The sequence below is a fragment of the Vulpes vulpes genome, chromosome 4 (assembly GCF_048418805.1).
Source record: "Vulpes vulpes isolate BD-2025 chromosome 4, VulVul3, whole genome shotgun sequence".
Classification (NCBI taxonomy): Eukaryota; Metazoa; Chordata; class Mammalia; order Carnivora; family Canidae; genus Vulpes; species Vulpes vulpes.
The window spans coordinates 122,715,004-122,742,345 of record NC_132783.1 but is presented as its reverse complement, the minus strand read 5'-3'; the positions used below and the strand labels follow the sequence as shown (position 1 = coordinate 122,742,345).

The 27,342-nt window shown below is 42.0% G+C and overlaps 1 long non-coding RNA gene across 1 annotated transcript in view; it reads right to left on the bottom strand.

The window, feature by feature from the left end:
• The window catches only part of LOC140598677 (uncharacterized), a 31,727-nt gene extending 16,203 nt beyond the window's left edge, over window positions 1-15,524 (bottom strand). Inside the window, exon 1 of the long non-coding RNA XR_012001257.1 lies at window positions 15,156-15,524. This is a non-coding gene — a long non-coding RNA (uncharacterized lncRNA). The remainder of the gene's footprint in view (window positions 1-15,155) is intronic.
• Between the last annotated feature and the right edge of the window lie 11,818 nt (window positions 15,525-27,342).

Below are 27,342 nucleotides of genomic sequence, written 5' to 3'. Positions count from 1 at the left end.
CCAGAGATGGGGCTCCTTTGCTGTGGAGTCTGATCAGCCAGCATGGCCAGGAGTGATGTGACCATGTAATTAGGCAACCCCATCTTCACATGAAATGGCTCTCCTGTAAAGTACTGCAGGGAGTTGTCTGTGTGTGAATTCTGAGTGTAGAAAATCGCTTTTCTATTTTCCATGCGGTTTGGAATGTACGACCTGTATTTGTATGAAGGCAGCCAGATAAAGGTTAGATTATTGAAAAAACAGTGAAGTGGAACCAAAGAAGCCTCCTCTTTATCTGAAGTGAAGAGTGGCATGTTGTTATGTTCTTTATAGAGCAGGAAAAGTATCAACAACGTTTCTGAGTAAATTAGATCCATGAAGAACAATTTCAGGCATTATATACCATTTCTGGTTTCAAAGTTCTTATAGTAGTATTTTTCTGCAGGTAAGTACAAAGTACAGTGGAATGATTGAATCCCGGCTCTGGCTCTTAGTAACTCTGGGACTTGGGGCAAGTTTCTGAAGCTCTCGCTCAGCTCCTTTTACTTATCTCAGGAAATGGAGATAAAAATGCCCATCTTCAGCCATCACTGTGATGATGAAATGCATATTCTTCCCACAACACTCTTGCCTCCCTGAACTGCCCTACCCCTGCCTCTGCCCCTAATTCCGGACAGTCTGCAGGTCCCCAGAGGATGTCAGTTCATTTGGAAACTGTCTGTGATGACATCGGAGAACCAGGTCCACTATGTCTCCTAGGTACTCCCAAAGAGAGCCCTGGGCGTACCTCTGTCAGAGCTCTTAACATTCAACAATTCACTTCACAAAGTCTAACTGAAAAATGATTATGTGCCAGGTACTTCATGAGGTTCTGGAAATTCAGCAATGAATAAAGCCAGAATGATCTCTGTATTTTGTACACTCTAGTGGAGCAAAAAGAGACAATAAACAAGCAAGCACATAAGAGGAAAAATAACTTCACACCGTGATAAGGGTTCTAAGGCAGCAAAGAACAGGGGAGGAACAAGAGACGCTTGAGGAGACAAATACTGGAAATATTCTAGTCAAGGACATGACATTTGAGTTGAAATCTTAATATGGAGAAGTAGCCAACCATGTAAACTTACCAGGCTCTTATGAACACTCTGTGTATTAACTCACTTTATTCTCATAACTTCTCGAGGTAGATACTCTTCTTATTCCCACTTTTTACATGGGAAGACCAAGGTAGAAAGCCCAAGTAACTAACACGTGATTACAGAGCTTGTAAGTGGTAGAGCTTGGATTCAAACCCAGACAACCTGCCTTTAAAAGCTCATGTTCTCAGCCACTCTGTTATAACAGTCTCTCAAAAAGCACTGGGTATTGCATTGACGCTGACCGTTTACTTGCATGGTTTTTGGTTTTTTTTTCCTACAAGACCGTGAAGAAATTGACAGATAGAGCTCAGTCCCAAGAATAATGTCCAGCTTTTATGCCCGCAAGTGCATGAATGCATACCTGCAACGAGCAAATCTAGATGAGATAAAGGGTCCTGCTCAGTGCTTAGCATCAGTGATTCAAATGTTAGTTCTTCCTTTCTCCCTTCTTCCCCACCTCCCTGAATTGGATTCATACAGCTTGCTGTTGAACTTGAAGGAACTAGAAGATTTATAGAAGGTGGCGGGGGGATGGGGTGGGGTGTCACCTTCATACTGTATCAAAAAAGAAATTAAGAAAACAAAGTCTTTTAATTTGTTAGCAAGAGATGAAAATGAGTAACTTCAGTGAGCTCTGAAGAAAAACACGTGGAAGCAAGGAGCCTGTAAGGTAATAAATTTCCTCCCTCTAACATAAAAATGATGGCCCCAGTGCTTTAAAGGAAAGCCATTTGGAAAATTTCCATGCATACACATTTTGGGGAAAATGTAGGGAGAAATATGAAGTTAGTTAAATGTCTTTAATAGGTACTTCAAAGTTCTGGACCATTAAATCATTTCCACAGCTTTCCGACTGTTATCACTTCCCAAACATTGCCAAAACCACTCCTTAAAAGGCTGCAATAAATTTGAAAGGCAAATCAGATTTGGAAATTTTGTATGAAAGAGAACTATATCTTGTACCTTAGGAACATTTTTCAATGTCAGCACATAGCTGTCTGCTGCCAAAGATGAGCTTGGGAGCAGTGACCTTTGCGGATGACTTCTCTCTGTTAGCAATTTTTGCCCTACAGGATTCTGGAAGCCTGGTCACAGAAACATTTAAGGATACCAGGTGGTTTTGAAATGCTTGGTTGAGCTGGGTGACTTATCTAGGCCTGAACTTAATATTTGAAAAAAATAATAATAATTCTTCCATGAAGAAAGTGAACATTTATTCAAACTGGATCAGCCAGTGTTCTCAGAAGTTCCTATAATACTCCTGCTGCTCCTAACAAATTTGATGGAAAAGGATGGTGCTATGGACTGAATGTTTGTGTCCCTGTCAAACTTGTGTTGAAATTCTAGCCTCCAAGGTAAAGGTTTTAGGAAGTGGGCCTTTGGAGGTGATTAGGTCAGGAGGGTAGAGTCATCGCCAATGGGATTAATGCCTTTTTTTTTTTTTAGGATTTTATTTATTTATTCATGAGAGACACAGAGAGAGGCAGAGACATAGGCAGAGGGAGAAGCAGGCTCCCTGTGGGGAGCCCAATATGGGACTCGATCCCAGGAACCCAGGATCACGACCTGAGCCAAAGACAGACGCTCAACACTGAGCCACTCAGGTGCCCCTAAGATTAATGCCTTTATGAAAGAGATTCCAGAGAGCTCTGCTGCCCCTTTTGCTTCACAAGTTTACCATGAAAGACAGCCGCCTGCGGACTGGGAAGCTAGTCCTAGTCAGCAAATCGATGGGGCATCTTGATCTTCTACTTGCCAGCCTCCAGAACTATGAGAAATAAATGTCTGTTGTTTATAAGCCACTCAGTCTATAGTACTTTTTATAGCAGCCTGAATGGACTAAAGCAGATGGTGGGTCTAAGAAGAAAACAAGGGATCATTCGCTGCGATTTTTTTTTAAATCCAGTGCCATGTTAAATTTCTTTCTAGTTAAAAGTGTAAAGTGTCACGAGCGAGAGTCATCCGGCCCAAGCAACTTCTGTCTCTAATGCTTTGTTTACCTCTAGAAGATGCACTAAAAATGTTAGCAGTTGCTCCAACAATGTTAGGATGCGACCTCCCTGCTAAATTGACTCTCTTAGGTGGGCATAGTTTTAAGACAAAGGTAGCATTTTATACAGTTAAGCACCTAGCATTCACACAAAGGACCTGGTAATGATGTATATTTAGTCTCTATTATCAACCCATTTTGGAACTCTAAAGAATGGAGACTACTTAAGTAGTAAAGTAGCACAAATGGAGCAAAAGGGACAGGAAGAGAGCACACGTGCTGTGGCCCACCATCTCCTGTCTGAGAGATGACAATTAGTTGTGGGAGCAAGCACTGGACACCAAGCGGAGGTAGGGCAGTGGATGCAGGGGATACGAAATAAATACTACCAATTAATTAGTGTTGCAGTTAGAAATGGTGGTCCCAGCTTGCAGCTCGTGCCTTGCACATAGTAGATATTCCAAAAATCTTTTTGAAGATTTATTTATTTGTTTGAGAGAGAAAGAGAGAGAGTGGGGAGGGGGTTAGGGGGTTGCAGAGGGTCAGAGGGAGAAGAAGGAGACAGGGTCCAAGTCGACTCTTCCCTGAGCCTGGAGCCCATGGAGGGGCATGATCTCAAGACCCTGAAGTCATGACCTGGGCCGAAACCTCGAGTCAGATGTTTAACCAACTGCACCACTCAAGTGCCCCCAGAAAGTTTTTTACACACTGATTGCCTGAATAATCAGCCCAAAATGCTGGAAAGGAAAAAAAAAAAAAGTGTTTCTCATGATATTGTTGTTACTTTGGAAGGGAGGGTATGACAAAGGAAATGAACTGGTACAGATGTTAGATACAGTTAATGGTTTATAGATCATCTTGAAGTGTAATCACAGGAAAGGGTGCAGCTCTGAATCATCCTGTTTCCCTGCGCTCACCCCTTAGGTGGGCAAAGCACAGTCCACCCGGTAGAGCATTCACAGCCTTCATAGATGCAGGTTGAACAGCAGGTGGCAGCAAAGGACACTGTAAGAAACTGACTTCCGAAAGCACATTTGGAGGAATTTGAGAAAACTTCCCATTTTTGATGGGCTGCAAGTAGAAAAGGCACTCCAAGGTGATTGCTTTCCTACCTCTAATAAAGCGTATGATGTAAGAAAGGCAGCTATTGGCAAGGTTGATCGTGACAACCAAGTTTAAATGCTTTTCTGTCCTTTTAATCACCTTTTGATGAAATGAGAGGATTGCAAAAGCTTACTGAAAATACAAGTATCCTACAGCAAAGCCTAACTAATCCTCTTAGGAAATGGACATTTATGCTGAAGGGAGATTTTTGTAATAAGACATGACATGCAATATTTATTATAAAAATTATCATTCAGACCAGCATGGAAATATGCCAGTTGGAAGATGATTTGTCTCTTGGCTCAGAAGAAATATTAATGGAAGGGCATTAATATCCTTCAAAGAAATGATATAAGTAAAGAAAACATTAAAGCATCATTAGGTGTAGATGGGCTTCTTGAGAATGTGATAATGGCATGAGAAAAAAGAGCACAGAGTCTCGGATCTTCTTAAAGCATCCAAAAATAGGAATAATGAAAAATTTATGAAGAAAAGAATGTACATTAATTTAACAGAGGTGGAGATTAGTGGGAAAGGAAGAAATATGACAACTTGTAAATATTCGTAACACAAGGCACCTACTTACAAGCAAACACCAGAGGTACTTCGCCATCAAGACCAGTTTCTAGGTTCCCAAGAAAACCAAAGTGATGATCCTAGTAGATCAGTTTTTGTGGAAGACTGCACTTTATTTCTTTACGTCTCAACTTTGATATTATTTGTTTTAGTTGGTGCCTAATTAGACTCTTGAGTAATGCGTGGAATTGAGTTTCCCAAGATTAACATAATTGAGAAAAGGAAAGGCATATGGTAGAATGATTTTAGGTTATGCCATCATGCCCACTGGATTCCCAATGTCATTTCAGATCTAGAGTAACTATCTGATGTTGTCCAAGTTACAAAATTCCTAGTCACAGTTTTTTTTAAAAGATTTTATTTATTTATTCATGAGAGACAGAGAGAGAGAGAGAGAGAGAGGCACAGACACAGGCAGAGAGAGAGAGGCAGGCTCCATGCAGGGAGCCCGACACGGGACTCGATCCTGGGTCTCCAGGATCACGCCCTAAGCCGAAGGCAGCGCTAAACCCCTTAGCCACCCAGGGATCCCCCTAGTCACAGTTTCTTGAATGTAAAGTGGGTGTATAAGAATACCAGGCTGTGTGAGAATTAAATAAGACAATGTGTCCCAATGCTTCCCTCATAAATTACTTAATACATTTTATTTCTTTTCTCTCTGCAAGAACATTTACAAAGATATTGAGGTATTTTAAGGAATGTCTCCAAAACATTCCAAATTAGCTAACAGCCTTAGAGTGGAAAATATCTAATTGTAACATTTTGCCCTTAGATGGAACAAAATCCCTCAGAGGATTACCACGGTATGACCAAGGGCAGATACAAATAGAGCATGGCAGATGAAGTAAAGATGACCACACTGCAGCTCCCACTGGGTCACAGTTCTCTCTTCCAGCCACAGAGACTATCTAGTGAACTTCTGAAAGAGAGCCTTTGCTTCGTCTCGCAGTCTTTGAAAAAGAGATTTATCCCTTTCTGGTCAGTTGTGGGGAGGTGGATGGTTGGGGTGGTTGGAGTCAGACTGGGTTCCAGACTGAAAACACGGCTGCCCAGTTGCAGGTCTATAGCTGGAGACGGAGTTCTCAGACTGAGTGTCATGAAGTGAACCATTACCCTCAAATGTGTCTACTACTACCACTACTATTGCAGCACACACATTCGTGCATACTCACTCACATTTTTTCTTTGTATCTCTTATATTACCATGTAAGTTACCACAAGATGAAAGCAAATTATTTATGGACACTTGTTATTTTGCTTAAACATTATTACAGTTGAGTTCTTTAAAAAAGAAACTATGAAAAATAGCATTTTTGGAACCACGTTGCCAAAGATATTGTGAAAATCTTAAATATCAGCAAGACTTCAAAGCAAGTCCCTTGATCAAACTGGTACTTATTTACTAGGAAAAATTCATGAGGCTGGGAAGCATAACACAGATAAGGCAGTTCTGAAGTTGCTGTCATGGATGAGGTATGGGGTGTGAACAATTTCAGTGCTATGCCTTTGAAATGTTTGTTTTTAAAGCAACTTTTAAAAATATCTCATGGTGAAAAAATATATATCTTATATGGTTGATATTTTACCTTACTACTAAAAAAATCTTAATATGAATTATGAATGTTAACGTAACTATAGGTCATCTAAATGCAATATTATGTTGTGATTCTTGATGGGGATACAGTGAAAACTTTACATTCTGTTGCTGTTTACAATTTTTTTCTGCTTCCCTTTGAGATATTTCATCTATAATTGCATCCTCCAAACACAAGCTTCTGCTGATACTAATAATTGCCAGGCTTCCCTGCTAAAGTTTCTCCATCTCACCTGATTCTTGAGAACTGACATCCAGAAAAAGTTTCAATGATTTCATGCAGAGGTCCCTCAAAAGGCAATCATAAATCTCTGCTCACTACTTAGCCAGAGGTAAAAAAAATTCAGGTCTTTATTCCCTCCTTCATAGCAGTTCATTTGTGGAGACTATTACAAAACGTAAAAAAAAAAAAAAAAAAAAAAAAAAAAAAAAAAAAAAAAACTATCCCTAGATTGTAGGCTTAAGGGTTAGATTGGGTGAATAGGGATAAGTTGTCTAATTTTATTTGAATGTGTTATGTTAGTGATATGTATATACATTACCATACATACATCTATATATACGTACGGTTATATACATATAATTTTTTAAGACAATGTAAAAGTTTCTATGCTGTGACAAAAAGAAAAAAAACACATTTCAAAAATCTAGATTTATAATAGTAATTGTCCTTTAGGAGACTGAATAGAACAAATAATGACAAATACATCTGCAACTTTTCCAGGGACATTATTCTGTGTTTTTTTGGTGTTGTGCTTTTGGCTTACAAATTCACTAAGTCTATAAAGAGCCTTAAGATTATCCTATGGGGGGGGGGGGGGCACCTGAGTGACTCAGTGGTTGAGTGTCTATGCCTATAGCTCAGGTCTTTAATCCCCGGGGTCCTGGGATCAAGGTCGGCGTCAAGCTCCCTGCAGGATGCTGCCAGTACCTCTGTCTATGTCTCTGCCTCTCTCTGTGTGTCTCTCATGAATAAATAAATAAAATCTTTAAAAGAGATTATCCTATGGGATACTCCACTTATTAAAGAGGAAACTGAGACACAGTTTGATTAAAAGATTTGCCCAAAGTGAGATAGCAGTTTCCTGCAGATCGGAAACTATAATCCAGTCCTAGCTTTGAACCAACTCCTGTTTCTAACCCTTTCATAATTTTAAGTTCATATTAATATGATATTCACCATTTTACTGAAGTTCTCACTTATCCCAGGAAAGAAGAAAACAAGAACTGAGTCTCAAATATCTTAAATTATTTCAAGATACAATCTGACATTAAAATGCAGAGCAAAAACAAAAAAAAAAAACAAAAAATAATAATAAATTAAATGCAGAGCAAAGGTTCCCAATAATCTGAAAAAAAAATCTTTGAAGTAACATCTGCCAAGTAGCCTTGCAATGATGACAAGCTCATGGTTTTCTAAGCACCTTTAGTAAATATCAAATCATATATATACATAAAGTCAGTGTTAAGCCAATTACCTTTTTCACTTGCAACCAACCAGTAATTATTTTGGGAAGTCCTGGAAATTCTCAAAAGTTGGTTCTATTGAACAAGGGGTAGTGGAAGGGGAGGTGGGGGGGGGGAGGATGGGGTGACTGGGTGACAGGCACTGAGCGGGGCACTTGACAGGATGAGCACTGGGTATTAGATTATATGTTGGCCAAACTCCAATAAAAAATATATATATATACATTAGGGATCCCTGGGTGGGTCATCGGTTTAGCGCCGCCTTCCACCCAGGGCGTGACCCTGGAGTCCCGGGATCGAGTCCCCCATCGGGCTCCCTGCATGGAGCCTGCTTCTCCCTCTGCCTGTGTCTCTGCCTCTCTCTTTGTCTTTCATGAATAATTAAACTCTTTAAAACAAAATTCATTAAAAAAAAAAAAAATTGGTTCTCTTCCCTGACTGCACATTATATTATCTGGGGGAAGAAAAAGATGCCCGAGTCCCACCTAAAACCAAGGAATCAGAATATCAGAACCCCTGACAGTGTGTGTGTGCGCGCGCGCGTGTGCACGGTCAGGGTTAGGATTACGACTCGCCAGGTGATTCGGTAGGAGCCTCTGCCCTATGCCACTGCAATCCGCTAAGGGACAGCATCAGACCACGAAACCGCGGCGAGCCTCCACGGCGTGTCTTCCCCTCCGGTCGCACTAGGGGGCGCTCGGGCACCGGATTTCCTCCCGGCCACCTCCTCCCCCAACTCCGGAGCCCGCGCCGCGGAGGAGGCGATGGGGAGGGGGGTGGGGTAGGAAAGACAGAGAATTGCACTTTACGTATTCCTATATCCGATGGCCCGCAGGTATTTGCTTAAACAGCAATACCCCCAAAGTTGGCTTTTCAGAGCTTCTGGCTCCGTGGCAGCTTCTCCCTCCGGACCTGGGAAAACTTTCCTGCAGGGAGAAAATCCGGGCCCGGCGACGGACGGGGCGGGATGGTTTACGGCTTTGGATCTTGAGCAGTTCACAGTTCAAATAAATCTTGGTGAGCAATGGAGAGCAATCTCAGTATTAATCTCGCGTAATTAGCGTTATAACCCTCAGCAGCCCAAGAACCGTTAAAGACAAAGCTTTATGCAAATAGCCCTCCCCCGACTGCACCCCTCCTTTCTCGCTGGCTGCCCTTCCCCCTCCCCGCTCCCCAATCGCGGGTTCCCGCGCCGTCCGGGAGCCTTGTTTGAAATGACAGGGCGCACTGGGTACCTTAAATCGTAAAGTTTTTTTTTTTTCTTCTTTAAAATGCAAAAGTGAAGAAAGGAGAAACAGCAGCAACCTAAGGAGGAGAGGGGCGTGTGCAGGCTGAGGCTACTGGGATTCAGCCTCGGGGGAATTGGCACCTGCCTTGGGCAGCCAGGGTTGTCCAGTTCAGGACCCACCCCAACGCGTGGGAAGATCTAGGAGCCGGGAGGTGGCATTTTTCTCGAACCAGTGGCTGTAGGGGCCCGCACCTATGCTTGGCCGTTCTTCTGCAGGAAGGGGCAGCTCTCCGAAGCCACCCCAAGGACTCCCTCTGCCCTCCAGACGCGCACTTTTCGCAGGCATTCATCTAGGACTGAGTCCCAGCGGAGAGTCGCCGCTAAAAGAAAATAGGGCCTCAAAGGAGGAGGAGAGTGTGGGGAATCTCAACACACAAATCTTTACTTGCACTTGTATGTGTGTGTGGGGGGAGGGGGAGCAGGGGAGGGGGAGGGAGAGCGGTGCGCACCGAGGCCAAGGTGCGCGCACAGCCGGGCGCACACGCCGGCACAGACACGCAGCCAAGGGCGCGCAGATCCCCTGCCTGGCTCTGGATTATCTGCTCTGTGTTTACTGTTTCGGAGGGCTTTACGTGAAACGAATAAATTTTTACTCGCTCCCAGGGACCGGCTTGTTGTTTTATGGCATGTATTTAAAGCCTCTTTTGTCGGTGTTGAAATGGTCCAAGCTCCCAAATACTGTGCAGGGCTATGAGCTTGGAATGCCGCAATGCAATGAGCATCACCGGGGAGGGGAAAATGCGGTGGGGAGACGAGCCCGAGTCTTTCCCTACACACACACACACACACACACGCACGCACACGCACACACAGTACTTGCTTTTCTTTTTCACAAACCAGAACGTAATGTTGTTTAATGTCTTATGCAGAGGGCCAAGGGAATGCAGTCTAGAGCATTATACCTGAAATACTGCAGGCACTGAAGAATTTCTACAGAAACCGTATTCTGATTAAAAACAAACCTCAATACAAATCTATTTGTCCTCCTTCCATCTGTATCCGCTTAGGGTTTATTCCTTCCCTTTCTGACTTCTTCTCCCCCCTCCCCCCGAAAGGTAAGCATCACGCTAGGCGAAAGTTAAGATTTGGCTCTTTCAACCCGTAATAGCTGTCGTCTCTACACTTTGTTTATAAAATGGAATAAGAATGGGAGGGGGACTTAATTTAACGGCACAACGGGGCTATATAAATACAATATTCATTTTTTAAAACTGAAGTGGATTTGGTTTACTCTGAAGAACAGTAATTCAAACAGCACCTATCTGCCCCAGATAGAGTAGCTATGCACATCTATACAGGCAAGTTTGAAATTTAGAACAAGGCTTTGATTTATTCCCTTTCTATCAGTGATTAATGTCCCTTAATTAGCTAATCTCAAAGCCATTATTTACAACCCGGGCAGACAAAGGGAAAACTGATGATCCAACACTTAATGCCAGTTTGAAATTTTGAAGCAACAACAACAAAAAAAATGCTTCATTCAGACTGGAGTCCTTGGCTTTTCAAATGAACCTCGAAATAACAAAGAAAGCTCCCAAATATTTAAAACCAAAAATAAAATAAAATAATCAAGAACAAATTTAACTCCACCCCCATCTCAATCACAGCCCTCCCCTTTCTCCCCAGAAATCGTTGCCTGGAGCAATTTGAAAACGCAGCTATTTAAACAGAAACGGAATAGATTCTTTGTATCTTCTTTCCACTTAAAAATCTAGAAAAGTTCTCAATTTTGGTGGTTGTGGGGAAGGGGTTTATAGTTGAGTTTTCCAAAGTCGTTTTCGGGGGGGGGGGGTGGGGGGAGGAGTTTTTGTTTTTGCAAGAGCAGAGTTTTCTTTTTGTACTTTTCCTAGGCGGGCGTTCAGGGCTTGGGACCAGGCTTGCTTCTCAAGATCGGGTGCCCCGGGCTCTCTCCAGTCGGGGGGTCGTGCAAGCCTGTTAGCACCCGAGCAAAGCCGAGGTGGTTCGGGATTTTTTTCTTTTAACTGTGCTCCCTAAGGGGCCGTCCCCTTGGCGGCTCAATTTCAAGTGACCCTTAAAACTCCTCTCTGGATAGAGCTGCAGTTCCTCCGGTCTTTCGTGGTAGAAAACCAGAGAGATCGGGTATCCTGGGGGCTTTCGGAACCTCTTTTTGGGGGGGCTCGAGGAGCCAGAGATAGCTGGCTTGGGTTGCCGAAAAACACCCAGGAAGGAGCCTTAGGAAGGGGCGGAGCGGGCCGAGGCCGAGCCGGGCCTCGGCGCTCCACTGGGGACACGCCGCGGGTCGCCGCGGGTCGCCGCAGGCCGAAGGGGTCACCTCGGCAGTGCGGCCGCCTCTGCCCCCTGCAGACCCCGCAGTGAGGAGGGCACCCCCACGTCCGCGCTCAGCCCCACCGTTTACTCCCGGCAAAACCGTCCCATCGTCGCATCTCGGGTCCTTTGTGCGCTTGGGCACGTTCGGAAATAGAAAATATCCAGACACCAGGACCCGCAGAAGGGCTCTGAACTAAGCAGGGCCTCGAGAGGCCTCCCATCCGAGGGAGGGTGCCCATCCCGCCCTAGATGGGCTCGCGCACCCCAGAATTCAAGAGCTGACTGGGAACAGAAAAGAGGCCTCCTGAAATCGGAGCGTGCCCTTCAGGCAGCAAGATAATGGGATTAGAAATCCCGGGTGGCAAGTAGGCGGCAGAGGAGCAGAGGCAAAAGCCGCAGGACCCGAGCCCACCTAGGGCGGGGGAAGGAAGGGCTCCAGGCGAGTGCGCGCGTGTGTGCGCGCGTGTGTGCGCGCGTGTCTGGGGGTGCCTCGGAGGGCGGGCGGGAGAAGGTAGAAGGAAGCCGGGGAGCGAACAAGGAAAGGCGAGAGCGCCCCGTCTCCTTTGTCTGAGAGCACCCGCGTCCCAAATCGGAGGAACGAGGCCCTCATTAGCGCTCTGACCCGGAGCAGAGACGCATTAGAGAAACGAGGAGAGAGCCCGCACCTCCTCGCCCGGCTTATTCGCTTTCCTTGCAATCCCTCGGCCTCGAGCTTCCCGTCGCCTAAGCTTTCCCCCCATCTCCCTCCCGCGCCCCTGCCACAGACAATGCGCCCCGGCTGAGAGGGGAGGGAAGGAGGGAGTCAGGGAGAGAAAACCAACAAGCTTTTCAGGGTAAAAAATAAACCTGCGGATCCAGATTACCAACATGTTTTCTCCATTTGCATTGACTTATTTGGAAACAGTTGTTGGGGTGATCATTTCGCCTGAGAGATTAACTGTTAAAGTCTCAAAAGTTCCCAGTGGTTGTGGAATCCTGCTTGTAAAAATACAGATTTTTTTTTTTACGTTTCTCCCCCCGCCCCCCCCCCCCCCCCCGCACTTGCCCCAAATGAAACCCCCGAGAATGCGCTTTGGTCTTGGGGACTGAGGGCGGGGCGGACAGACAGCTGTTGAATCCAAACAAAGACTATGTGGGATCCAATGCCGTTTGGGGTTCCATCTGGGAGGATTTTTCATCTCCTTCTTCCCATTCCAGGGGAAAGGAAGGGATTAGGAGTGGCCTGGTCAAAATTGTGCGTTTGTGTCAGACAGATGGAACCGGAAAGAATGAAAGAATGAACCCTAAGCAACAAAAGGATAATTGAGATTTGGTTTCTGGGTGTGTAAATTCGGAAAGGAAATAAGCAAGGAAGCTATACATATACCACTGCTGGGGAGATAGCCACAATATTGATTCATAGATGAATCCATCTCTTCCTTCTCTACCTTTCTTTCATCTATCAAAAATTGTAGTCCCATCTAACAAGCTGCCAGGGAAGCCAAAACTGCAGAACGTTTTTGAGGAACAAGGCTTGAAATCTGCCTGAAACTAACAAAGCCACCGGCCAGCCCACCAGTCAGCCAGAGCGCCTCTCTCTCTCTCTCTTTCTCCCCCCTCCCTCCTTTCCTCCCAATCTCTCTCTCCCATCTTCTTCCAGCTAGCCTCGCCCCAATTAGCTTCCTTCCAACAGCAAGTCGGCCATACACCTGCTGGAGGAATCGGGATTTGGGTGGCAGGAGGTGGTGGGTTGGTTCTGAGCAATCCACGAGGGCACAGTATCAAGCCTGACTATGACCCCTATGGGTTCCTCTTGGGGAATATATTGGAGCCAAGAGCTGGGCAGGCTTTCCTCTGCCTGAGTGAGTCATTGCCTGTTGTCACTTTCGGTTTCTCTTACCAACCAGCCAGAGTCACCCCTTTTCCACTATCCCCTCTCTGAGCTGTTCTATTCTTTGCGGAGTTTGCAAAGCTCTCCTACTGACTTAGGGTATGCAGGGTTCAAAATGGAGAGAACAGAGTGGATCTAAAGAAAAGGAGGGCCCCACTGGAGTTCTGCTTTTTAAAATTTTAATTTTATTGACACATCTTTGAAAGGTTTGTTTTGGTATAATTCGAGGCTGCCAATTCCAAATACAAATAGACGGACACACACTGTGTATATCAGATGTTGGGAATAAAAATGGTTTATTGATTGAAATAATAGAGGCATTATTTTGATTTGTCTTGACATGAATGCTGATTTATAGAGCTCTTCCCACATTGATTTCTTCTTGTAGTCCAGACACATGGAAATGATAAAAATCTCACCCAAACTCACCTTGGTGCTAATCAAGAGTGCTCGATGCACATTATAAATCTGATATTATATTTATTGCTTATCTTTATTTGAGGGGTTAGTCCCCGTCCGAAGATTGTCCCCTTTCAAAAAAAAAAAAAAAAAAACTTTTCAAATGCATCTGTTTTCACTTTGCACTTTCAACGGGCTGGAGCAGACAATAGTGTGAAAAACATCTGAAAATATGAGGCGACAGAGCTGCATGTGTGTTTCATTTCTGCAGTGTTGGGGGAGAAAATAACAAAAGAAACACACTACACACACACGCACACACGCACACACACTGGTGCAGGACCGCAGCACAAAAGGCTTGCTGACCCAGCGCTAACACACAAGACAAATTAAAGAACGGGGCAAAGGGAAGGAGGGGCTAGGGCGGCCGGGGGCCGGGCAATTTGGAAAGAGATCAAGGGCAAACAATAGTTAAGAAATTGGACTTGGGTAGAGGAAACGCAGGGAGAGAAAGTTAAGGGTCTAGGACTGGAACTCACGTCCCTGAGGATGGGGAGAAGAAGTTTTCTTCAAACACCGAGTTTTCCTTTACTGCCTGATAAAAGAAAAATAATCGTAGAGCAAACACAAATGCCCCAAACAAAAGCAACCAGGCTCCCAGACCCAAAACCCAAAGCCCAGTGGTCTCTGTTTACTTAATCTCAGAGTCACCAGAGAAGCCGATCTGGCCCCAGAGTCATCTTAGGACACGCTGCGGGGAGACTGAGGAGGGGCCGAGAAGGGGCGCGAGTTACCGAGGCAGGACTACAAAGGCAGGCGTGAGATGATCTGGTTATTAGCATGGTCGCCCCCCGGCCCCCCATCCCCAGGATGACTACCTAAAAATGAAGGCCGGTTGGTAAAAGGGGGCGAGATGTCGTCGGAGTGAGAGCATCGGAGGCAGCGGGGCGACTCGCCGGGGGCAGCGCGCCGGGGGCTGCGGGAGCCGCGGCCGAGCCCGGGACCCTGCGCCGCGGAGCAGCCCGCCCGCCCGCGGGGACCCATCGCTCCTGCGCGCGGGGCCAAGGGGACTCCTGCGGGGAGGGGGGGCTCCAGGGGCGAGAGGGATGCCCCGGATTCCCGATCCCTGGGTCCCGGGTCTCTGCCTCTGTTTCCCCCCACGGCCCCGAGGATGCGCCTGGGCAGGAGAAGTCGCGGGTCCCGGGGGCGTGGAGGGAGGGGGGACCGCCCCCGCACCCCTGCACTGAAGAGCTGGCTCTGCAGACCACTGCCTTATTTTCACTGGGGTTTGCATTTGTTGCTCAGCCCGTTGCTGCCGCAGAGTCACTCGGGGGCCCCCGCGTCCCCGCCGGGGTGTCCCTCCCGGGACGCCCGCCCCTGACCCAGCGGGGGGCAAGCGCTGGTTCCCGGGTGCGGCACCGTCTCCGACTTGGCGGGGCCGGTGCCCTCCTGAAGCTCACCTCAGGCAGTCGCGGGAAATCCCGGTCCGCTCGTTGGCTTTCGTCCCCGTGGCAGGGACGGGGTCGCCTTCGACCCCCGAGGCTGCCTGCTCCGGGCGGGTCCCAGGGTCTGCGCGCATTTCTCTGCGCTGCGCGCTTCGGCGATGGAGAGCGCGAGCTTTCCCTTGCACTCCGTCTGCCGACAGCCCCTTTGCGTTCGGGAATCCTGTTCCCCCTCCCCACACGTACGCACACTCATTTTATTTTTAATAAATGATTTTAAAAATCAAAACAAACCTCTGAATCAGTCCGCCCAATTTTATGCTCCGTCTCCTCTGTGTCTGTGTTACACTCTCTCTGCCAATCGATGGGAAAGAGCGTGTAGGGGCATTTGCAATTTCCTTTGTCACTTGCCACTCTCGGTGTATAGGTTTTACATATCATTTGTTTACCAAATCAGTTCGTATTTTCATAGCCCAGGCTCCGGGATTTGCATTCCTGGATTAATTGATGGCCCTGTACTCAAAGGACTGGACGTGCAGCGGAGCCACCTGATGCAGGGAGGGTCAGATCGCATTAGGGCACTACCAGGCGGCTGCTGTGACAGACCCGGCCCTCTGCAGGCTCTGCCTTAGAAGCTCAAAGTGCCCTCTGCCTTCCTAGGATTAAAAAAGCAACCACAGCAACAACAAGGGTAAAAAAAAATCCCAATAGAGTTTGAAGAAGGGGTGGGGTGCTTAATGTCCTCCTAGCCTCTGTCCATCCCTAGGCGGTGGGAGATACTCTCAGTTTCACTCCTCCCGGCTCTGCGGCTCTGCAGAGAATATGTCTTCCCTTCAGTTCTCCTGGCCATATGATGCCTACCTGCATTCTGATCTCCACTAAGTCTCAGGTTCCTTATTGGGTCTCACTGGTTTATTTATCGATTTCTTCACTAGATTAAATCACGATGCAATATAGCTGAGTGATGTGGAGTTTGTGGATGATCCTATTGTTGCCCTAATTAAAGTTCCCAAGGTAAGACGTTTTTTGAAGTGGTGTTTGGCCATGGTGGCTTCCTCATGATGATCTTTTGGTCTGATTCAGTTTAGCTTTGATATCCTCCCACTGGAACTTAAAATCCTGAGACTCTCAAAATTCCTATGCAAGTGCTTGGCTGCCAATTTCAGGTTTCCGGGCAACGCTACCGTAGGCCATCTGATGGCAAACTGGACCAGATGACCACTTGTCCATCTCCGAGGAAAATCAGAGTCCACCCACCAGTCAAAACACTGGCATCTCAAAATGTATGAAGAGTTTTGTCTATTTCAACCAATTATCAGATTCTGTGGCATTTGAAATTTATAGAAAGTAGTCATGAGATATATTTTGGAGACAAATTTAAGATCTGCTTCATCATTTATAAAGGTAACTTTGAATGCAGTGTCTTTTTACACCCAGCTTTCAGCTGTAACAAGGGACAGTAAGGTGAGGTGGTAATGCCATCTGAGATGCTCAGGGCAGCCTGCTCACAGATAAACAAAACAAAGCCCCGAAGCAACGACTTTACTTCACAGCACAGCTGTTTCCTTGGCTTCAAGGTGGTATCTTCTACTCATCATTATTAGTGAACACAAATTTCCCTTATCTAAGATTATAATAAACACTGGCAGATCAATGCTACAGGTGGCCTGGGATGTCTTTTCTTTCTTTGTAAAAAAGAACAATGGATAGAAAACCCTCTTGATGTTCCATAGTGTTGTCTTTTTTCTTAATCAAGCAGAAATGAGTTAATAACCAGAATTTGAAATAAGCAACAAATGATTGCCCTCCAAATATTAAGCTACAAATCAGTATATAATGGATCTCAGAAAAGAAAAAAAAAAAAGAGAGGGAGAAGTCCTTCCAGCTGACAAAGATGAGATTGTAACTAATTTTGATTGGAGGACTGGCAAAAGAATGATACGCACAAATGATGATTTGTCCTTATCCGGTCACTAGTTAAGTAAGAAGAGATTTCGGTCAAGGAAATTCTAGTCCAACTCCCTTTATTACAAAACCATGTTCACGAAGGAACTTTCTGATTATAATTTAGCTTGCTGTATATGTGTATGTGTGTGTATATATAAATATGTATATATGCATATATATGCTAAGTTATGGGAATGTGAATATTTAGGTCTCCGAGATATTATTATTTATATTTATGTCACTGGACATTATGGTTTTAACATTGGTCTTCATAACTTTGGTCAAAGTAATTCTACTCTGAGAGAGAGTGTCACTCTTAATTTGCCGAGAAATAAGATTCCCGAGCCTCCAAGACGGGAGAAGGATCAGCTTCAGACTATAAGGAGCTTTCCTAGAAGGGCAGCCAGCCATGCCTTTTGGCAATGGCCTGTTACATCTTCCTGGTAACAATTGCACCTCATTGGCTGTCAACTCAGATTTCAACAGACAGCAACTTTGCCCCTTTAGCCTCCGTGACTAGGACCTATCAGTGACTAAGAATTATTTCCTAAATGAACAAAATAAAATACCATAAGCCCCCCTACTTTTATAAAAAATTAATTCATCTAAACTATTCTCAAAATTAATCATAGCTTTGGTCTCCAGCAAATCTGGAAGTCATTTAGTTTGATATCTACCACTGTAATGCATTGTGTCCTTTTATGCTTTAATACAATTTAATTGAATATTCTTGAGACGTTAAATTCTGCTATGTGGTGAGCACATGCATTTTACTATTTTATAGACTTTGTTCCTTATTTTATTAACCCTTGTCTTTCCTCAGTGAAAGAAACTACCACATTTATTTAGCTATCCTCATGAAAACCTTCATCTCTTGATTGTAAAAGCTTCCTTCCCATCCTTAACATTTTCTGTTAGATTTTTCTAGTGTGGCAGACAATATTGCATCCACTACTTTAGAGATGAAGACATCTAAATTTTCTAAAAGTTTAACTGTAGGGTTATTGGGGGATTAAATCAGATAAAGCATGTCAAAGATTTGGCACAATGTCTAGCCCTCAGTGCTAAGAAATACATTAGTTGCTACCATTTTTAGCATAGAAATGCTCTGGCTGAAACTTTTAAAGGATGGAGTATATTGACACCTGTTTCTTTTTCTTTGCTTGTAGCTAAGAGCTTAGCTTTCTTCCTCTTATAAATACATTTGAAGTTATTTTTCCATAAATACATTTTGTTAAAGTTGTTTATGCTCAGGGATTTAATGTAAACGGTAGAGATTGGCACTTGCACTATGCAACTCTTTTTACAAATTATTTTAAACAAAGTTAAAATAAGGTATAATCCATCATTGATCTCTTGGTGACCTCATTTTTCACACGTCTCTGCTCATAGATAGTTTTACTTACCCTCCTCTGAATTATGGAGTTGTAAGAAAACTTGAAGATCAAAGAATTGTGGGATCATTGCATTTCAACCAGGTATGAATTTACATACATCTGATACCTAGAATCTAAGCTAATTCTTTATTCATCCATGGTAACTAAGCTATTTTCTTTTAAACGCTCTTACAAAAGTCCCTTTAAAAATCTACTTAAATTGTATCTCCCAATTTCCTTTTCTTCACATACTTTTCCAGTCCTCTTAAAAAATGTTTTCCTATTAATGGGTCATGATTTCTTCTTATGGATTTTATGCTGCCTTTCCTCTAAGAGCTGATGCCTGTTTTTTTTTTTTTCTTAAACTGATCCTCTGCTTTTTAATATATTGTCTCTAATTGCTAAGATACTATTTAAATACAAAACTCTCTAGTTTTCTCTAGATAATTTTTATAAATGGCATTTGTGCTAGCAATCCCTCAGAACTGCAACTCATAAGGATTTATATCAGAAATTATATATTGTCACATAAAATATCTCAAATTCGCATTATGTTTTTAAAAATATTTGAATGAGTATCATTCCATTCAGGTGGTTTGTTTATGAGCTTCCTCTTAATTAAGACTTTACTTTTCCATCCTGTTAGAACTACGATGACTTTGACACTCTCCAAAAATTTCAGTAAATTTCCAGGCAAAGAAGTTCTTCAGTTATACCATCATTTTTTTCTTTCATCTCAAGTGCAATTTTGACAGATTATTTAAAGTATGCGAAAGGATAAAAAAAGTCACAAAACAGGAATCTGAGGATTTGGACCAAGCTTTGTCATTACAATTTGCTGTGTGACTATAATGAAACCTCGAAGGTTTGTTCATTTCTTCATCTGTTAAATGGTGATAATAATTGTTTCTTCCTCACTAGGACTTTCTTTTTTGCAGTGTGTGTGCATGTGAGTGCATAGGAAGAGAGAGAGAGAGAGAGAGAGAGAGAGAGAGAGAGAGAGAGAGACTCAAGTTAGACCATAACTTAAAGATCCAAGGAAGGAGAAGAAAACTATTGCTTTTGACCACCTTTTCTAGACCAAATCTTGTGTTAGTCATGCTAAATAAATTATTCCAGTCAATAGTATTTCATAAAATATATATTTGAGAAATTATTCCATCCAAATGTCCAGCTTGCTACTTTCCTCTCTATCTGGCTCCATGTTGCCAGTCAGATTCTGATATGTTGACTTTGATTTTCATAATAGCCTATGCTTGTTTAGGGGATGTGATAGCCTCTCTTGTAACCAGTAGGAAATGATTATTATATTTGTGTCTAGAAACTTTTTTAATGGTAATTCTTCTAATTTTAGAGCTAGGACCTTTGCTTAAAAAGTTTTAACTTTGCTCAAATGTTTGTTGATTTTTGGCTGTATGCTTGTCTTCATACTTGAATTTTCCTATTTTTTTTGTGGACATATCTTGCCTTCAGTGGTCGCAAGGAAGGTTCAGACTATGTTGTAGGGTGGTGTGTAAGTAGTCCATCTCATGAGCTCAAAATATCACTGTTGTCTTTGGGTGCACCTTGCAAGAGGATGTGGCACTATTCCTCTGACTCAAGCATCCTCTGGCACTGGGGACAAATGTTGTTGCTGCCCCCTTTGCCACAAAGGTTTTGGACTGTCTAGCTACCTGGTCCCCAGATGCCCCCAGCATCACAGCAAATTCACAGGAGCACTATGGTGTATTTTGAAATTTCAAGAGAAACATAGTGATATTCACTGTCAGACACCTTGAGAACTACCAGGTCAGTTTCAAATTCAGATCATGCCACATTCCTTTAGATGATACCATATTTTTGTGAAGCTGGTATTTTGGAGTTTGCTGTGAATAAAAGCAATTGCTATGTGAAAATTAATGTGGGATAAGAAAGAAGGATGACAGTGTCTCATCTGATTCCAAGATTTGAAAAGTGGTATAGTGCCCAATAAGTTTATACACATCCTACTAGTAAATATTTGTGATTGCTTAAGAACGAAATAAAAATATATTTCTCTTTCAGTTGTACGTGTTACCTTTTTAAGTGGCTATTGTTAAGACAGAAATACTTCAATTGTTTATACCTACCTACTTAATAAATTGAACTATTAGGTATTTCTTGAGAGCAGGATTAAAAAATTACTGAGACACTAAGAGGGGTGTGAACAGGAAAGATTTAGGAACCTCTGGTCTTAAATTTTCCATCATGGTCTCCCAATCAATTATGCTGATGATCTGCCTAGAACTATTTCCCAAGTCTTGTCTCTGTTTTCTAAAACTAGAGTAGCCCTGAAACTGCTGTCAACATTTGCATCAGTTCTAAGCTGTTGTTCCCCCAGGTTTCTTTTCCTATCTACTTTCTGTCTTTCAGAAATTCAGAAAAGTTTCTGTTCTACCAATATTAGCCCTTAGTTCTCCAAGGATAGTAAGCATTTTCATTGGGGGATGGGACGAGATGATGGAGGTTGAGACGCAGGTGGGAGGAAGTGATGCCTTGTGTTTAGCTTACCATTTTTAACTTATAAACCACAGTGGAGTCTTTAGGTAACTTTTTGGTCTAGATAAATAAGAAAAAAAACCTTTGCCTTTGTTATTTTGCAAGGGACACCCCTAATTACTTCTCAGCTGTCTATTTTTAAAATTATCTGCTCCATCATAGTTTGCAGTATTTCTTCTCTTTTCGTAGAGATACTTGCAGCTTTACCAAAGATATATTTCTGTATAGAATAGATTATTATTATTATTATTATTATTTGGTCAGCAAGGGGGGCAGAACTACACATCCTTATGTTTCCTCAAAATTTTATTTAAAGCAAATATTTTCTCAGTTATTTACATCATTGCATTTTATTTTAGATTGTGCTAAAATCAAGTAAATACATAAATAATTATTTGGTCTTTATCTCCACATTGAATGTTGCAGTTGCTTCTATTATCACTATGACAGAGTAGTTTCCTTATAAATATATTCCATACTCATTTTTGTTCACATTTCAGAAGAAATGGAGTGTTTTCTTTTCTCGTATATCCCTAGCATTTTTTTGCCCTCATAAACCTAGACACATAGTTAATGATCTGGTTTGGAAGTTTAAAGTTTTTATGAAGTCATTGCTCTTTTTTGAATTGAACTTTTTAGTAAGAATACTGTCCCTTTCATACTAGGGACGGCACTGAAGTTTTCTCTTCATCACCAAGAGAGAAAAAATAATCCTTCTGTCTTCATCATCTCAGGCAGGTGTAACAGACCACCACAGACTGGATGGCAACAAACATTTGTTTCTTATGGTTCTAGAGCCTGGAAAGTCCAAGATTAAGGCACAAGAAGATCTGGTGCCTGGGAAGAAAGCCCTTCCTGGTTGACAACCAGCGGCCTTCTTGTTATGTTCTCACACCGTAGAGAGGAAGTAAGCTCTCCTGTCTCTTCTTGTAAGGGCACTAATATCATGGGGCCTTTAGCCTCAGAACCTAGTTACCTCCCAAAAGACCCACCACCAATTGCCATCAAATTGGGGAGTAACTTTTCAACATATGAATTTGGAGAGGACACAAACATTCGATCCTTAACACACGCTATCACTTTCCTTTCTCTATTTCCTCAATTAGCTAGCACTACCCATAGGAAAAGCAAAAGAATTTTTTAGCCACGTTTATCTGCTTCTGCCAATTAAGCTGTTAAAGGAAGGTCAAATGAGGTGATATCTACATGACATAAAATAACTGATTAAAAATTTCAATCAAACTAACTATTGGTCAACACACACACAGACTGTGCACATTTGGTCAGGGGTGTGGACACATAAACCTGATTCACCCCGAGTTAAGGCAGATGGTCAAACTGATGAAGCTGACAAAATCTGGTCCTTGCACAGAACCCTTTGCTCCAAAGTACCACGAGGCAAAGGATCTCTTTAGTACCTCTCAGAACTTCTAGTAGAATTACTCCACACCCTTCATATTGACAATCTAATCAATTTCCAGGAGTTTTATATAGGAAATAATATATAGCAAATTCCCATTATAGAAATCGGATCTTGGAATTTGTAATAATTCAAACAGGAGCTTTTCTGAGTTAACTATTAGTAGACAGTGCAAATTAGAATAATAGTCTATATAAAGTTTCAATGAGAGAAATGTGGAAAGCTTAAGAAACAAGTTGCTCGGGAATACCTTTGGATTTGTTATTTTGCATTTTATCAGTCTATTTGGAGTTTGCATGCTAATTCCAAAATAACTTTCAAAATTTACACTGTGGTTAAAATTTCACTATCTTGACCCTTTCATGGAAGGCAGATTGCCATTCCATAGCTCCAAAATTAGTGGGGCATCTTGATTGATAAGAATTCTCATTTTCTTCACATGGTTTTGTTCACAACTACTTCAGAGATGGAAAGCTCTGTTAAACATATTTATTTAAGGAATACTTAGATCCAGCTTAAGTCTCCTCATTTGGTTTGTATGATTGGTCATGCACTTGTAAACTGAAAATATAAATCAGTGAATAAGTTCAAAATTTTCTAGGTTTGCTGAAGTGTTCCCAAGCTGAGATAGTAATCTTGACAATAAGCTTAGCTTGGCAGGCAAAGTTCCATATGTCTCATTTCTTGTTTAAATATTTGATTTCGTAAAGGATTGCTTAGAATAGGGCCACTATAACTAGGGGAAGAGAAAACACTCACTCGAAATGTAGTTATTAGAAAAACGACAGGCTCCCTTGTCAAGAAACCCTATTTTTAATATGCTTCATGGCTGTCAGCAGGTGGAGGTATGCCAGAGTGAGGTCATTGTTGTGTTTGAGCTTGTGATTCACTATTTAGCAAATAGAAACCATGTCCTATCATTGCAGCACTACAGAAAAATAACTGCTTAGAGTGGAGAAAATCCTGCTTTTTAAAAAAATTCTGAGATATTTTTCTTTTCCAGAAATATAGATCTGAATAATAAAAGCAATGAGTCAGTAGCAAATCATTTTTCTTTTTTTAAAAAATGGGTACATTTTGGTCCGTCTTCCTGGTCGTTCTTCAGCACATCTATTTTTATTGTCACGCATGCCATTCTGTTCTCTACAAATGGTAATATATTGCCTTTCCCAACAATGATTTTATTTGGCCAGTACAGGATAGCATGTTCTGTTGGCAACTCTGGTTTCAGAGATGAGGAAGCTGGACTCAGAGACAGGAAAGTGAATTACTCAGAATCACGCGGAGTTGGTGGGTTGGAAACCCAACAGGAACCAGAACCCACTCCTACTCACATTCTCTCCCCTGCCTTCAAAACTCAGCCCCTCCCCCTACGGTTTCAAAATACCTACTTTTGCTGAAGTCTGGCTTTCGGTTTTTGGTAGGATTGGACCCTGGAAGGGCAAGTGAGATTGAGCTGATGCTTAAACGAACGGTGTAGAGAAAGTGATAAATTTATTTCAGAGATAAGTATGTTTAATTAAAGAACAAGTATGAACGCCTATAATACGAACTTCACTGACTACTTCCAAAGGAAGGTAAAGCATAAGTGTAATTTTTCATACTCCATTGTTTAGGAAATGAATTATGTATAAATTTTTCCTAAAATAGCATGGCAATTTATTAACATACTTTCAATGACTTCTGGGAGAGCGTTCTGAGACACAAAGGCCATGTCTGTATGCAATAATGAAGTTAACCATTTTAATGTAGATTGAGTTTTTGGTGGGACATTCTTATCTGGCCAGTTTGGAATGACAGTGGTACAGATGAACTATCTTCTTTATCTGTTGTTTTGTTCTATAGAAGCAAATAAAAGTAAAAGAATAAATCACCATTTAATTGACTCCTTACAAATGTGCTTTAAGTATCCTCTCTGGAACTGGTTCACCTTTGTTTTCATTTTGTTTTGTTTTGTTTCATTGGTTTGCTTGCTTTTTCCAATCTCTGCATCCCTCAATCTCTTTCTCTGGCTCCTCCTCTTTTTAGTAAATGTGAAACATGATGCAGAACATGAAATTTTTATGTGATTTCCATTTATGTGAATGCATTCCAACCCATTCGTTATTTATTTGCTGATCAGAAGAATCTTCATTGCCATTCAGTTGGTTGTGTCAACAAGCATTTGTTACAAAGCCACTAATTTCCTTGGGTTCCCCCCAAAAAAGTCAAAGTCATGGAATATTCCCAAACGCCATACCATTTAAAAACTCAAAATACTTGGTAAATAATTAGTAAGTATGGTAGCTTAGTAAATACTGTAAGTTATCTGGATTGCTCTGTGTATGTGGAAGGTACAGATTTATTAAAACTGTGAGTTCAAAATAGAAGGGTAAAAGATGCACGGATATGTATTTACTGTACAACAAACTTAACATTGAAAATTTGACTCAGTATCACCATTTTTAAATACCAGTAAATATTTTCTAAGTTAGACCTAGCTTTCATTAAGTGTTAGAATGAAGAATACAATTTTTCACACTGCTATTTCTGAAAGGCTGTTTCAGATATGAGTTGGTCTTTAAAAGCCCAAAATATAAGATCTGATTTATTTAAAAACTGTAAAAGCTTGCTCATACAAATTAATTTCATACATATTATTTATGTATTAAATTCTCTAATATTTCTAAAGTTCTAATAATCTAAACTTTGGGTCCTTTGTCCAAGATAACTCAAGGTCTTACATTCTGAATGACAAGACTAAAGAACATTTGATAAAATAAGTTTTATGTGTTATTTATGAGAAAGACACTTAAGGATTTAAATAAGCCTCTAAAATATTTACATTTTTACTTCTCACTTTTTGTTTTACACTTTTTTTTTAAAAAAATGGACTTTTCTCTTATATTTGATGTAGATTTCAAACTTTAGATTTATAGTTCAACACCTTGCAACAAATTTTGTAAATATTCAGTGGGGGCTTAGTCTTGAAATATAAACATTTCTTGCTATTGAAGCACTGAAGAAAAGCAGAACCCCTCATTTATTATAAGACATCCAGAAGACTAAAGAGATTTTGAACTTTTTTTCTTTTTTCTGGAACATCTTCTTCAACAAGAAAAATGAAATGTCATCATGCTAAGGTGAATCATAATAAATGTTATGTCTTGTCTGACACTGAAAATAAATCCAAGTAAGTTTGGAGAAATATTGGTGGCTTTTTCCTCCATAGAGGTTTAGATCAGCTTTATAAATTAAACAGTATGCGTTGACAGCTCAGGGGCAGTAAGTAAACTATTCAGTAGATAATCTCCATAGAAACCAAAAAAGTTTAACCATCTCAATCTAAAATTGTACTTCTGGGCTCAGTTGTTGGATCTAATAATGCTGTGACCTTCTTTCTTCAAATCAATGGTTAGTAACAAAGGCATTGCTAAATAAAATGGAAAACCGTGTAGGTTATGAAGCCCAACAAACGAGCACAGATTAGTTTTTACATTTGTTTAGCTAGTCTAGTTGGTTGAAGAGTGTCTCTCTGCCACAGCTCACCCCAAATTTATGTCTACCTGTAACCTGTAAATGTGACTTTATTTGGAAATATGACCTTTGCAATTGTAATCAAATTAAGCGAAGATCCTAGTGAGTTAGGGTGGACCCTAGTCCTATATGACTAGCAAGAGGGAAATTTGGACACAGGGACGCAGCCCCAGTGGAAAGAGGAAGCCACTTGAAGACAGAGGCAGAGATTGGAGTAATGCAGCTGCAAGACAAGGAGCACCACGGATTGTGAGCATCCACTAGGAGCGAGAAGAGGAAAGAAGGAATTCTTTCCTAGAGTCTTTGTGGCGAGTGTGGCCCTACTATGCTACTGCCTTCTGAGAGCCTTCACGGTAGTTTTCTCTATTCTGGGTTGGCCAGGTCACTGCTATAAATTCTGTTGTGCTTCCTCTCTTTTCCTTTACTTCTCCCTTCACTTGCCATGGATACCACCTTTTATTCAGAAAGGTGAATAAGTACCAAGGTACCAAGGTACCTTGTCAGTATTGATTTATTAAATAATTCATTAGCAATTGTGATAGTTAATTTTATGTATCAACTTGGCTGGGCTAAGGAATGCCCAAGTAGGTGGTAAAACATGATTTCTGGGTGTGTCTGTGAGAGTATTTCCAGAAGAGATTAACATTTGAAGTAATGGACCAAGGAAAGAGAGTGGCCTCCCCAGTGCAGGCAGCATCATCTCTATCTGTGGAGAGCCTGAATAGAAGTAAACACAGAGGAAGGACACCTTTGCTTTCTGTTAGCATTGAGACATCCCTCTTCTCTTCTCCTCAGACATCAGAGCTCTTGGTTCTTGGGCCTCTGGACTTGGATCAGAACTTATACTATCAAGTCCCCTAGTTTGCAGGTCTTTGGATTTATACCAAATGACACCTCTGGGTTACCTGGTTATTCAGCTTGCAGATGGCAAATGGAGTGAGTTGATTAACTCCTACAAAAATTTCTCTCTCTGTCTCTGTCTTTCTGTATCTGTATGTCCCATTGGTTCTATGTCTCTGTAGAATCTTCATATAGCATTAAAAATACACTAGGAGTAGTTTTAAATCTTAGGAAGACAGCAAAGAATAGGATGGCCTATGCTTTCAAGGCCTTACTGTTTCATAGAGCAGATTGACACAAAAATTGGCAATTATAGTTCAGTGGGCTAGAGCTGGGGTGGTGGTAGATAAAAGAAGGTAGGAGTAGCATCTGTCTTGGAGGAGGTGAGCTTTAAATTCAAGTGAGCCCTCTCTGTTTCTTGGTCTAAATTGCATAGGTCAGCATATTAAAGACTCCTTACAAAGAAATACAAATTGTTATTAGGCACATTGTCTTATTTCTCCCAAATACAGTAGAATTTTAATAAGTATGAGCCCATAATTATGAAATTTTAGTCCTTAATAGTTGGTCATAGGAGATACAGTTTTTT